General features: G+C 46.0%; 1 protein-coding gene across 1 annotated transcript in view; it reads left to right on the top strand.

Annotated features, from left to right (window-relative positions):
* Nucleotides 1-12,163, top strand: part of CPNE2 (copine 2) — a 125,662-nt gene that overhangs the window by 36,433 nt on the left and 77,066 nt on the right. The gene's annotated exons all lie outside the window — the stretch shown is intronic.

Below are 12,163 nucleotides of genomic sequence, written 5' to 3'. Positions count from 1 at the left end.
TGTTCCCAAAGACCAAGAGAGAACGTATGGCAATGTTTCTCAACACCAGCAATTTTAAGCTGCAAGGAATTCAACTCCCAGGATTCTCCCATTTGACTGGGGAATTCTGGGACTTGAAGTCCACACAGTTTAAAATGGCTGAAGTTGAGAAACACTGAGGTAAAGAATTGATAGAACAGGGAATAGGATGCAATGGGTTGTGAGAATAACTGTTGTGGCCTGTCGGTTGCCGGCCCCTCCAGCAGCCGAATCAGAGGAGGAGGCGTGGGAGTCAGGGTCAGCATCAGGGCAACCTGAGAGCTTCGAGGGGGAAGAGGGAATGGAGCTGTCGGAGAGAAAGACAGAGGCAGAGCCTGGGCCGTCCATCAGCCCTCAGATAGAGAGTCAACAGCCCCCATGTCTGGAAGTGGCTGATGAGGAAAAGAGGAACAGCTCGGTCCAGTGCCTGACGTGTGGATGCACAGAAGGCAGAGGAGAGGAGAGCAGTGGAAATCTATGGGCTGGTCCTTGGGACGGAAGAGCCACCGTTGCTAGCAAAGCCCACCCTAGCTCTGTGGATAAAAGGTAGAAGGCAGAGTTGAATAGATGTGGCACACAACTATTCATCTTCCAGCCAGGGGTGAGAAAGAAACTTTTTGCCAATGCTCCTGGTGCTCCTAATAAAGGAATATTTGATTCCTAATAAAGGAATCCTTGACTTCCATGGGTTGGGTGTGTTTGGGGAGCTGAGTCAGAACAGAAAACCTCGGGAGACAGGAGAAAGAGAAAACAATCCGACAAGAGAAACCTGAGTCCAAATCAGAAAAGTAATTTGAGAAAGCTCTCAGAAGGGACCCTACCTAATTCTCTGGAAAGGAAAGGCAGGATTTGTCTGAGAGTCAGAGAGCAACTTTTTCAAGTGGTGTCTCTGTTTTGGGGTTGTTTTAGGCTTCCTCACGGTGTGCATTCTGATCCCCCTGGCTTTAGCACTGGAGCATTTATGATGCAGGCTTTATTATTATTATTTTATGTATACCATATTTTTTGGAGTATAAGATGCACCGGAGTATAAGATGCACCAAGATTTTGAAGAGGCAAATTAAAAAGGAAGTTTTTGCACTCTGAAGACCTCCCAAAAATGGCCCATTTTTTGCAAAAACGGGCCCGTTTTTGTCAAAAAAGGGCATGAATAGCCTTTAAGGAAGCTTGTAGAGCTGGGGGCTGGGGGGGCAGAATTGAGCAAAAATGACCCATTTTTCGCTCATTTCTGTCCTCCCCAGCCCCCAGGAGCACTCTATAAGCATCCTAAAGGCTATGCATGGCCATTTTGGTGATGGGGCAGGGTTTTGGGAGGCAAAAAAAATTCTGTATTCAGTGCATAAGATGCACCCAGATTTTCAGCCTCTTTTCTGAGGGAAAAAGGTGCGTCTTATATTTTGAATATATTTTGTGGGATATTTTTAGGCAGCTGTTTCACAAAGTACCCATTGAGGAATAACAGGAACAAGGACTCTCTGTGAGATGCCACGAGGCCAGGAAGGGAAGCAAGAACTGGAGATAATTTGTAATGGGAAGAACACGGAGTCTGCCGCCATGGGAGGCTCATCCCAAGAAGAAGAAGAAATGAAATATTCTGAATGCTTCCTTCACATATTGTCCCTTTTAACTAAAGTAACAGTGGCCTCAATCAAGACAACACAGTGGTCAATCTTTAATTAACCCTAGTTAATTAGCTTTGCATGCTAAGCCACGGACCAGAAATGTGCAACTTTTTCCCCGACCACAAGAAACTCCAAAAACAATCCAACAGGTGGGTTGCTCCTGGTTCGGCCCAGTTCGGCCGAACCGGTAGTGGAATTCAGGCCTGGGTCGCAGAACCGGCAATGACCCAGGCCTGCCACATACCTCGAACTGGTTCCCTTGCTTCTGCTGGGCAGCCACCATTTTGCACGTGCAATCACTAAAAAGTCACCACACTATAAAAAGATGTTGAGACTCTAGAAAGAGTGCAGAGAAGAGCAACCAGGATGATTAGGGGACTGAAGGCTAAAACACATGATGAATGGTGGCAGGAACTGGGCATGGCTAGTCTAGTGAAGAGAAGGAACAGGGGAGACAGGATAGCAGTCTTTCAATATTTGAGGGGCTGCCACAGAGAGGAGGGGGTCAAGCTGTTTTCCAAGGCACCTGTAGGCCAGACAAGGAATAACAGATGGAAACTGTTCAAGGAGAGATTCAAACTGGAAATAAGGAGGAGTTTTCTGACAGTGATAACAATCAACCAACGGAACAGAAGTTGCTTCAGAAGTTGTGGGAGCTTCATCTCTGGAGGCTTTCAAGAAGAGACTGGACTGCCTTATGTCAGAAATGGTCTTCTTTTCTCTAGCCCAGCCATACCCAAATTCTGCAATTGTTCTTTGTATGTTTTAGTCTCCAGGCCCTTAATCATCTTCGTTGTTCTTCTCTGCACTTTTTCCAAAGTCTCAACATCTTCTTTGTAATGCGGTGACCAAAAGTGGATGCAGGATTCCAAGTGTGGCCTTAACTCTAATGTTTTATAAAGCAGTACTAATACTTCACATGATTTGGATCGGAATAGCAATGCAATCTAAATGGCGAATATAACGAGAGCCGGATGTACCTCCATCAGTAGCTATGCTTGCTGCGAAGGAGTGGAGATAGGTCTGGAGTGGTTCAAAGAAAAGGAAGGAAGGAAGTAAGGAAGTAAGGAAAGAAAGAAAGAAAGAAAGAAAGAAAGAAAGAAAGAAAGAAAGAAAGAAAGAAAGATAGATATTTGTTTTTGCAGATGCAAGCGTATAGCATTCCATGCGCAGAAAAGCCACAGCCAACCATCATTCCCGGGTTTCCAAGTTCTGCTGTGTAATTACTACTAATACATAGCTGATTGCTTGATTGCTACCCTCCCAAACAATCATGTAGGAATCCGTTTGGAGAAGATAGCTTGAGCTTTTCTACGCTTTCTCCTCCTCTGACAGCTGCCTTGCAGTAACTCGCTGTTCCATTTCCCTACCAACCTTCCGGTATTTTTAGCAAAATTACCATATTGTGTTGTGCCTTTCCAAACATTTCTCTCCATTTTTTTTTAAATTTCTGCAGAAAGCTGTTTTTCCCCCCTCCCCGCTTTTTTCTGCAACTTTCCCTCCCTCCTTCCCTCCCCGCGAGATAGACTTATTTCTAGCCTTCAAACATTGGCAGTTTTTGTTTTAACCTTTTCCCTTTGCCAACGCTGATAGATTTCAGAGTAAATAGTAAAAGGAGCCATTTGCAGTTGCCAACTGTAAGTCGGCTGTCACGGGAGGTAATGGGAGGGCTGCTTTCAAGAGAAAATGAAACCGTCGCTACCTTCCGAGCTTGATAAATTTGGGACTGATGCAAGCAAATAATAAGTCATCCTCGCCTTATGACCGTAACTGAGACCAGAACTTCCATTGCTAAGCAAGATGATGATTAAGTGCATCCAATTTTACATCTTTCTTTGCCATGGTGGTTAAGCAAGTTATTGCAATCATTAAGTGAAGCACGAGGTCATTAAGTGAATGCAGCTTCCCCCATTAACTTTGTTTGTTGGAAGCCAGCTGGGAAGCCAGCTAAATAAATAAACCTGAGAATAAGGACAAATTTCCTGACAGTGAGAACAATCAACATAAATTATCTTCGGAGGTTGTGGGAGCTTCACTACTGGAAGCTTTTAAGAAGAGACCCATAATATTTTAATTATTTTAAACAATGAAATGGAATTGTTAAATTGTCCCAAGGCACGTTGGCTGCAGTGAGTTGTCCCATTCAAAGACTTTGCACCCATCACGCTTCTGAACTTCTCCAGTGCATTCAGTTGGAGCTCTGGACGATGCACAAGGCTGGATTGTAGGATTTGGGGGATTAAAATTCCCTCTGGAAGTCTTGAAGTTATGCGTGGTATGTCAGGCCTGGAAGCCATCTTTTGCATGTGAGCTTCAGGCTTGCCACATTTACTACTGTGGAAAGCTGGGAGGGGTATGGAGTATGGGAGATATATAGGCAAAATAGCATTCCTTTCTCAGAGAGTCAAGGACGTCTTGCCCTGCACCTGGAGTGGTGTGACTGGGAGGCATCTCCAGTTGGAATGGTGCTTGATTGGACCATGTGATGGATATGTGGGTGCTGGGAAGGGGCTTGGACAGATGGGCATGCATTGGCATGATTTGGGGATGTTGTGGGAAGCATGAGAATGTGCCAGGCCCTCATGTGTCCTCCACAGTGTCCAAAAATCATGCGTGAATGGGGAGAGCATTTGCATGATTTTTGTGAGAATGTTGTGAGACGCTTTGAGAACTGTTACGTAGCACTAGAAGTCAGGACTCTGACCCTTTGTTCAGATTCAAGAGTTTCTTTATTGAGTACATCATCGGCACTTAGAAACGTGAAGCTAGCTCTAAATTATTCCCGCGCTTGTTGTTTAGTTACAAAATCATGTCCGACCCTTTGTGACCCCATGGACAACGTTCCTCCAGGTCTTCCTGTCCTCTACCATCCTCTGGAGTCCATTTAAGTTCACGCCAATCACTTCGGTGACTCCATCCAGCCACCTCATTCTCTGCTGTCCCCTTCTTCTTTTGCCCTCCATCCTTCCCAGCATTAGGCTCTTCTCCAGGGAGTCCTTCCTTCTCATTAGGTGGCCAAAGTATTTGAGTTTCCTCTTCAGGATCTGGCCTTCTAAAGAGCACTCAGGATTGATCTCCTCTAGGACTGATCAGTTGGATCACCTTGCAGTCCAAGGGACTCAATGCAGGAGTCTTCTCCAGCACCAGAGTTCAAAGGCCTCCATTCTTTGGCGCTCAGCCTTCCTTATGGTCCAACTTTCACAGCCATCCATTGCAACTGGGAAAACTGTAGCCTTGACTATACGTACTTTTGTTGGCAGGGTGAGGTCTCTGCTTTTTAGTCTGCTGTCTAGATTTGCCATAGCTTTCCTTCCTTCCCAGGAGCAAGTGTCTTTTAATTTCTTGGCTGCAGTGCCCAACTGCGGTCATGGTGGAGCCCAGGAAATTCTCGGGATTAGGGATAGTTAAAAGAATGAGATCTCCCCACCTCCCTCCCTTGTCTCTCAGGTCACATGGGCCAATCAGTCCAGTTGTAGGTTCTCGCTCTACTTCAACAGATGTTCATTGACATGACCTTGGTTCTCACGCCAGATGGTAGATGTTATGCAGTGGTGAGTTTCAAAAATTTTTAGAACCTCTTCTGTAGGTGTGGCCTGCTTTGTGGGAGTGGTTTGCTGGCCATGTGACCGGGTGGGAGTGGCTTGCTGGCCATGTGACCAGGTGAGAGTTGCTTGGTAGTCATATGACTGGGTGGGCGTGGCCAACTTGTAAAATGTGGTGAAACTCACTTAACAACGCTCTTGCTTAGCAACCATAATGTTGGCTCAGAAACTCTGGCATTTGAAGCACGCAAATCTTAAAACTGTCAAGTTACAAGACCCTGGCACCCCTAACCCTTTAGAAAAAAAACCCCAGGGGTGTTCAAACTTGAACAAGCTTTAAGATTTGTGGACTTCAATTCCCAGAATTCCTCCTCTCGCTCTTCATCTTGTTGTGTGGACGGGCTGGGGGAGAGAGCTGGAACCGGTTCTAAACGGCACGGTAGATTTGTGGAACTTCTTCTATAGAAGAGGTTAGAACTGGCAGGAACCCACCCCTGATGTTATGGGTAGCCAGCTGAGGCACCACATTCCCAAGTTCTCCCCATGTTCTCCCCCCTCTCCCTTGAATGGCAGGCAAGAAATGAAGCAGAAGTAAGCTTGGCTTCAGCTGAAGTCATTTTGCAGATTGACAACTAGTTCTTTTGAATTGCATTTTGTCCTTTCAGGCTCCATTTCTCTCATTCTTTCCCTGTGTGTACAGTTTGTATGTTTATGTATTTCCACATAGCGTGCATTGAAATGAGTAACAGGAAGAGCATAAGCGAGACGCCTTTCAGCATGGACTCTTCTGTGAGTTCCTGGTTGAGCAAGAGAGCGTTTTTTTCTACCGAGCGCTCAGCATGCCACAACACTGAAGGTGTTTCTGGCATCTATTCAGTCAACGTGCCCAGATTGATGTGATGAAATAATGCCAGTTTCTTTAGTTTGGGGTTGGCTTCCTGGTTGGCTTGGCCAATTTGATTGACTGGCACTTCCTGGATTTTTGGAGAGATGTCAAGAAGAGAACGTTTGAAGGCAGGTTGGGGGATGTGAACTCCTCCTTCCCTCTTTATTTCATAAAACAAGATCCTGCGAGGCTGAAAAACAAAATATGGAGCAGTGGAAAAAGATTGCAAGCCCAGCTTTGTCACCCCAAGTTCTGAAAGTTTTCCCTGCAAGACAAAGCATGAACCAGCCTTGGGCAAACACAAGGGCACAGCCCATTTACTTACAGTAAACCTTTATATCTATTTGAATATGGCTTTCCTGATTTTCTTGGCCCTTGACAATAAATGGGTAAATGTAAGGATACAGCAGTGAGTTAGTATCTACCGTATTTTTCGGATACTGCCCTCACCAGTCCCCAGGAGCACTTTGCAAGCCTCCCAAATCCTCTGCGTGTCTGTTTTTGCAAAGGGGGGGGGGGGTCGGTAGGCCAAAACTGCTGTATTTGGTGTATAAGATGCACCCAGATTTTCACCCTCTTTTTTTGCGGGGGGGGGGGGAAGGGTGCTTCTTATTGTGGGAAGTTATCATCCAGCCCTCTCCCAGAAAAATGAAATATCCTAGGAAATATTGAAAAGGCAGAATATTTCTCTGGATGTGAAAGGACATTTCTTTCAACATTATATTCCAAAATGCCGCCAGTATCTTGGATGTGTCCTGAAGCAGGCGCACCTCAGAGGCCGGAGTCCTGTCCCTCAGCTGCTCCAACCATGGACCTGTTAAAGAAAGAAGCGGAGGCGGCCGCCCTGATAGCCCAGGTGATAGCCTGGAACGTTTTGCGCAGGACAATGTCTGTCTTCTTGTCCTCAGGCTTGAGGCAGTTGGCAGTGTCTCCTGCGACCACTGTTGAGGATGATGCCAAGGTGGCTCCTGGGTTGTCAACCTCCGGTACCTGGAGAGCCTGGGCAAAAGTTTGATTAAGATTGTAAAACTTTCTTTCATTCCCACCTGGGGTGGGAAAGGACCCTGGTTTTACCCACTGCGATTTAAGCACTTCCATGAACATCTCAGGTGTGGGAATCTCCTCCTTAGCCACGGGGGGGGGGGGGTCTATGGAAGGGTCCCTTTTTCTTCTTGCTCTTACCCTTGTCAGATGACTCCGCTGCCGGTTTGGGATCCGGGGGGGGGGGATCCAGATCGGCTGTGGCCGCTGCCTTGCGAAGTAAGGAGCTAAATAAGGAGGGGGGGAAAAGCCCTGCAACGGTGGAATCATCCTCTGTCTGGGAATCCTCATCCTCTGAGAACCCCACCTCCTTCAATTCTCCTCCCTCTAGGTCGGAGGCCTCGCTAGCCGTGGAAGGGGAGGGAGACCTGGCTTCCCTGGCAGCTGATGTGCTGGGGTGTTCTTGCTGGATCCTAGGGGGATCCTGTGGGGCCCTGCTCCTGGAGCTTTGAGGTTGCTGACCTAAGCTAGAAACCATTACCTGGGCCAGAGCCCTGGCTAGCATGTCCTGGAAACTGTTGGTTAAATCAGGCAGGGCAGGCTGCAGTTCTGGAGGCTGGGGATATTCCCTGGGCTCCGGAGATAGGGAGGTCAGGCGAGGCCTGGTTGGGCTGGTGGTCCTGCGCCCAAAGGGTTCCGCTCTGGAGTCCGCTGGGGGAGCAGGTGAAAGGGGGGGGGCGATAAGGAGCTATGTCCTCTAAAGGAGCCCCCTGGAGAGGCTGGAGATGCTGCCCGGGCCTCCACCCGGGCTGGGGCCCTGCGAGGGGAACGAGACCTGGAAGGGGAAGGGCTAATGGTCTCCCTGAATTCCCTGGCCGAGGCCCTGGTGTTTCTGGCCTCCTTCCTGGGGGCTGCCTGTTTGGGGGCCCTGGCCTTATCTCTCCTCAGCGGGGATCTCCCCCTGGGAGCCGGGGAAACGCCTCTGGAAGTTCCCTCGCCTGGATCCGCACCCCCTGGGGCCTTGGGCCTGGAGCCCCTGCTTCTGGTCGCCTCCGCCATTACTCACGGTTAGATGCACAATACCTCCTCCTCCTATAGCCAGCTGCAAGGGCTGATTCTGCTCCCCGAGGCTGGATCCGCTCCTTAACTCCTTGCGCTGATCAGCGGTCTCAGTTACCGGCAGGCCCAGCTCTGGAATACCCCCCGGATCACCGGCAGGGTAGAGCCAAGAAGAATCCTCTTCCGGCTTGCTGGAGCCTTCTGAGCGCTTTCGGCCTCCGTAGGGGAGCGCCGATCACGCGCTCGCCCACGTGCTCCTCTCAAAATGGCAACTGCCAACTTGCGGACCGATCCTCCTGCTGCTAGAGATCGTAGGGGGTAGCTTCTGGAAGTCCCCGAGCCTCGCAGGTCCTCTTCTGCCTCCCTCGGGCCTCGACGTCGCTTGGATCGTCCTTGCCAGGCAGAGGCTTCTTTCCCCTTCTCACGCGACCAGCTGGTCGCACGGGGCGCACGCGGGCACGCTGGTTCACAACAAGGCTTTCCCAGCGGTGCGGAGCACAGCGGAGGAGAGGTAAGGAGAAAAACGAAGGTTTGTCGGAATCCCTTGTAGTTAGTGATCGCTGATACCAATTCTGGGAAAAACACTCCAAAGTCTTCGAAGAGAAGGGAGAGACGGAGTAACACTCCTTTTCAGGCTGAGACTGAGGTTAATCTGGGAAAGTCGGAGGAGGTCTGGCTCCAAAAGATTAATACCTCAGTCTCCAATAGGCAAGAAGGCTGGGTAATACCCACGTGTTACTCCTCCCACGCCTTCTCTTCAGAAACAGGACATTTCTTTCAACATTATATTCCAAAAAATACGATAACTAAACTCCATTTCATACGGTAGTTGCACCTCCCGTAGTAACACAGCAAAATATTTTTGGGGGGATTTTTAGTTTTTTAGTCCCCTGCTCCTTTTTGAACTTTCTGTCTGTCTGTCTATCTGTCTTTCTTTCTTTTTTCTTTCTTTCCTTTCTTCTTCCTTTCTTCCTTCTTTCTTTCTTTTTTTTTGTCAAACATGTATCAGATAAAATATATCAGTATAAACATGATTTTGAATACATGAAATGGATACGAATATAAAGGAACATTAGGACAGGAGCTGTAGGCATATTGGTGCGTTTATGTACACCTCTTTCTTTTGTTACGCTCTCTGTCCACATCAAATTTGGACCTATTCTGATTCAACAGAAAATGTGAGGCTCATTTACAGTCATAAGTTGAGGTCTATCTGTAGTTAAAAGAGACATTTGCCAGAGAAAGGGACACGGTGGCTAGGGACTTGGATAAGGGGATGGGGAAAAGGAGAATTAGAAAGTTATTGATGAGAAGGTTACAAGTTAGGTGAGCTATACACACACAGTTCAATTTCAGAAATAGCATCACTCTGTAGCGTTCCTTGCTGTGAAATCTCAGTGGAGACAGCACAAACGACATTCCTGTTGTGTTTGTCGGCTTCCCAGGGGTATTGTAACAGTTTGTTCCTAAAGAAATAAAGATCCAGCAGACGGTTATGTAAACAGCCCATTGCAATCCTCTCCATTACCAGGGAAAAGACTGCCTATGTGAAGATACTCTGGATCTAGATTGGAAGTTGTTCGGTTGCTGAAGTTCTTCTGAATTCATCCTTTTCATTGAGATTGGGTCTTTATGGATTAGCCCTTGGGCCATATCAAAGTGCAAAGTTCCAGAAACAAATGGTTACTAAAATTTGATAAAAGCAATTTAAAATGAAATTTGATAAAATACAATTTCAAATGGAATCGGAATAAAAGATGATTTAAAATGAAATTGGAACCAAATAAGAGTCTAAAATGAAATTGGAATAGAATACAATAATTTAAGATATAAATAAAATACGATAAAATTACATTTAGGCGTCACCTTTGCAATCTACCCCAATCAGTCCCACATATGCAGGTCTCAACCGAACCCTTTTGCTTAAGTTCTGTGCTGTGTTAAATGTTATTTTCCGGTTCTGGCCACACATAAGGTAAATGGTTTTGAGATGAGGATCCCAATGGGTCATTCATTTGGTATATAGACCAAATGTATATATTTTTAGGAGTATAACACGCACCAGAGTATAAGATACACCAAGATTTTGAAGAGGTAAATTAAAAACGTTTTTGCACTCTGCAGACCCCCTCCAACCCCCTGCACACCTCATTTTTGTGAAAAGTGGGCCATGTAGAGAGTTTGAGAGGCCTGCAAAGTGCTCCTGGGGGCTGGGGGGGCAAAAACAAGCAAAAAAGGCCTCTTTTTTGCAAAAATTGGCTCATTTTTTGCCCCCCCAAAAGGGCTTGCATAGCCTTTAGGAGGCTTGTAGAGTGCTCCTGGGAGCTGGGGAGGCAAAAATGAGCAAAAAACGGCCTGTTTTTCGCTTGCTGTTGCCCTCCCCAGCCCCTAGGAACTCACTGGAAGCCTCCCAAAGGCTATGCACGGCCATTTATTCAAAGGAGCAGGGTTTTGGGATGCCAAAAATGCTGTATTCAGTGTATAAGATGCACCCAGATTTTCACCCTCTTTTTTTGGGGGGGAAAGGTCCATCTTATACTCTGAAAAATATGGTACCTGTCTCTCACCCCCTTACACAAGCAACAATCAAATCAACCTTTTCATTTAATTTTGCCTGGCTAACGGGGTTTGATATGGTCATAAGACCAATCAATTAATAAGCGACTACAGAAAGTAAGGAATAGGCTCGGCAAAGGACCCCTTGGGGTTTTTAGGCAGCTACTGAGAAGCCCAAGGGGGGTTTGGGTGGCTGGTGTGAAAAGCTGGAGAAACTGTAAGAAAGCTGTGCTCAGATCCAGCAGGGGCTCTTTTAATCACTTTTAATTTTAAGCAGTGTTATTATGCAATAATAATAATAAATAGAATAAATATATCAGTAGTATTAAAAGATCGACACAACCACGCTGATAAGTGTAGCAATACAGGAGGGCTGGTAATTGTTTTATGAATGGGGCAAGTCCCAAAACTTTTTGGTCATACAATATTACTTTAGTCTCCTCCAGTTGAAAAAAAAGGTTAAGGTAATTCAAATGTTGGCAAAGCAAAACATATCATTGAGTCTGTCCTCTGCACCTCCATACCTGTCTGGTTTGGCTCTGCAACCCAAGAAGACAGAAACAGACTTCAGAGGATAATTAGATCTGCAGAAAAAACAATGGCTACCAACCTGCCTTCAATGGAGGACCTGTCCACTGCACGAATCAAAAAGAGGGCCATGAAAATATTTACAGACCCCTCAACTCCTACCCTAAAAATGCCACTATGAAGCACTGCACACCAAGACAACTAGACACAAGGACAGTTTTTTTTCCCTGAATGCCATCACTCTGCTAAACAAATAATTCCCCCACCACTGTCAAACCATTTACTATGGCTGCATTACTATTACTATTACTATTAGTCTTCTCATCATTCCTATCACCCATCTCCTCCCACTTACGACTGCAGGGCTGTAACTTTGTGGCTTGTATCCTTACAATTTATATTGATTGTTTCCTGGTTGCTTATTTGTACCCTATGACTATCATTAAGTGTTTGTACCTTATGATTCTTGACGAATGTATCTTGTCTTTTTATGTACATTGAGAGCATCTGCCCCAAAGACAAATTCCTTGTGTGTCCCATCACTCTTGGCCAATAAAGTATTCTATTCTGTTCTATATTGAATCAAATGCAGATGTTCCTTTCCAGTATGAGATGATAATATTTGTTGTCAGCCTCCATTTGTAAAAATTTCAGTCTTGCTCTGTTGATAGCTAGTCACACTTATTAATATATTAATTAATATTAAAAAGCACATAATCATTCAACAGATGTGAGAAATGCTCTTAATTTCTGGGTACCCATCAACTAGTGCAGTTTGCAGATGCAACTTTGCTAAACAACGGTTTGGATATCTGGTGGGCCATTATGAAAAAGGAAGTTATTTTCAAACTGAACCTTACATAAGTGCTTTCATAGCAGTTCCACCATATGTCCCCAGCCTTAAATTACTCTCAAGGAAATATCATCTCATTCATAAAGATTCTTGATCAACTCATCCATTCTTTCCTTCT

This window comes from Thamnophis sirtalis, unplaced genomic scaffold (genome assembly GCF_051295495.1).
Source record: "Thamnophis sirtalis isolate CommonGarterSnake01/CBP01778 unplaced genomic scaffold, rThaSir2_p1.2 scaffold_14, whole genome shotgun sequence".
Taxonomy (NCBI): Eukaryota; Metazoa; Chordata; class Lepidosauria; order Squamata; family Natricidae; genus Thamnophis; species Thamnophis sirtalis.
The sequence above is the reverse complement of the archived record's forward strand: the minus strand, read 5'-3'. Positions and strand labels throughout refer to the sequence as shown.